We start from the raw sequence: 2,276 nt of genomic DNA on the forward strand, positions 1-2,276 counted from the left end.
CCTTCCCTGTGCACACATATCTGGGAGTAAGTCACACTGAACACAATAGTATTGATTTCCGAGTAAACTTGAAAAGGATTGCCCTATTAGAGGTGTTTGAAAAAACGGTGTTATTTATTTTAATCAGACATAAGCCCATTGTGTTCAGTAAGATTTAGACTGTAATCCTATCTTACTCACTGGAAACAAACACCTCTCTATGTAAGTTCCATTCTTTTTAACAATGGAAGGAGTAACTTTTCTATAGCTGGCTGACACCATAATCCTTTGCATGTCTACACAGAAGTAAAACACAGTGTTTTACTTACTCCAGTAAAACCAGGGCCTCCGAGAGGAATTTTATCAGGAGATACAGTTTCTTTTGGGGTCCCTTCCCAAAGGGAGAGGGACAGCAATGGGGTCAAGCAGAATGGAGAGCAAAATAGGGCACGTGGAGGGTGCTGACAGCCAGAATTGTCTTTGGAGCCCAGGTATACCAGGCTTCTTGATGTGGAGCCCAGGTCTACCCCACCATGCAGCATTGGTTGGCAACCTTCAGTCTCGAAAGACTATGGTACAAACCTACAGCACCTGGTATTCCCAGGTGGTCTCCCATCCAAGTACTAACCAGGCCTGACCCTGCTTAGCTTCCGAGATCAGATGAGATCGGGCATGTGCAGGGTTTGGCTGCTCAATATAGTAATATGGTAAACCAAACACACTCTCTTTAAAATCTTTGAAATATAGAAAATCATTGCAGAAAATTTGCATCTTTGTGTTTGGGCTCATACTAGAATGGACAGTGTGTTGTGTGCACCAAAATGAACTTATGCAGCAGCTGTAGCCCAGCAGTGGTGTCCCTGAACTCCTATACACTCCTTCGTGGTTATTGGATCCACAAGTCAAAGAGCAACTGTAGCAGGCCAGTTTCTCCCAGATAGGACACTGGGTTAAGGAGGGTCATGGATGCTTTCCTGGGCCTGGTGTGTATGGCTTGAGGCAGCAGTTGCCAGTGCATGCCCCCTGTTGTGCCCCCAGCATCATGCGCAGACAGTGAATTCGTGTGAGATAGGAAAATGTAAGATCCCAGGAACTTTCTGGGCCCCCTGCTTTGGCTCCTGGGCCCCCTTTCTGACACTGGGCCCAGGTACAAATTACCCCCTTTACCCCCCTCTCCTAGGTCTGAGTAAAACACACAGTGTTTTACTTCTACAGGACTTACTTCCAAGTAAGTATGTATAGGATTGTAGCCTCAATCAAAGCCTCAAAGCGGGCTGAATTTTATGTATAAGTTGGGGCAGTGGCATATCTAGAGACATGCAAGTAAGGCATGTGCCCTCAGCTCACTTGAAGGGCACTGGATTGTGGGGCCACCACTGCCTCCTCTTCGTGTTTTGGTGGCCCTGCAGTCCAGCTTCTGCCCCTGTTGAGACTCTAAAAGAAAAAGGAGGGAGGGGGCGGCCAGTTCATAGGATTGCTGCTGTAGTTAGTTCCGCCCTCCTGGATGTGGAACCAAGAAGTGACATCACAACATTGTGATGCTCTAATATCACTGCCATTAGTGCCACTGCCTCCAGTGATGGCTTTGAGTCACAGCCTGCATTGATGAGCATTGTTATAATGTGTTATAATGTGCATTGTTTGGTATCAAGGGGCTTGAACGCGCATGCAATAGCTGTACCCCCATGGATGGGCTTCAAAAACAATTTGAATGTATGTATCTATATGCATAACTTTCATTGGCTTCTCAAAGGGCCCCATGACCCAAAAAAGGTTAGGAACCACTGCCTTGGTTCTGCCTCTTGGCCTGTCAAGTTCTGCTGATGGGAATCACTTGGGCACAGGATGGATGGACAAGTAGCAATCACACTTTGGCATCAACTTCACCGCACAGTCCTGTGATATGACTAAAGGAAAAAAAAAATGGCAGCAGTTTTAGTCACTTTACCCAAGTGCAAAGAGCACTGCAAAGTGCATGAGAAATTAGATTTAAGACCTGATTATTCATTCTTTATTCATCATCATTAAATGATATTTTCTCTAAATGACAAAGGGAGTTGAGTGGTTTCTTTTAAAGTGTTGTGTAAAATATTACAACTTGTATTTACCAACAACCAAGCAGCCATAAAAATCACCCAAATGCTCCTGAATGGGAGGAAGCCTGGCTGTTTGCCAGATCTGTGTTCCATTAACCTCTTTAGTTCATTGCTGGCAAGCAACACTAGCACACAATCAAATTGCTCTATTTTAAAGGTAAGGCATTTTCTTTTCATGCTCATATCCACTCTCACATATTA

General features: G+C 44.7%; 1 pseudogene; it reads right to left on the minus strand.

Moving 5' to 3' along the window:
- Positions 1 to 558: 558 nt before the first annotated feature.
- LOC136637083 (5S ribosomal RNA) lies at positions 559 to 674 on the minus strand (annotated as a pseudogene).
- Between the last annotated feature and the right edge of the window lie 1,602 nt (positions 675 to 2,276).

Source organism: Tiliqua scincoides, chromosome 1 (genome assembly GCF_035046505.1).
Source record: "Tiliqua scincoides isolate rTilSci1 chromosome 1, rTilSci1.hap2, whole genome shotgun sequence".
Classification (NCBI taxonomy): Eukaryota; Metazoa; Chordata; class Lepidosauria; order Squamata; family Scincidae; genus Tiliqua; species Tiliqua scincoides.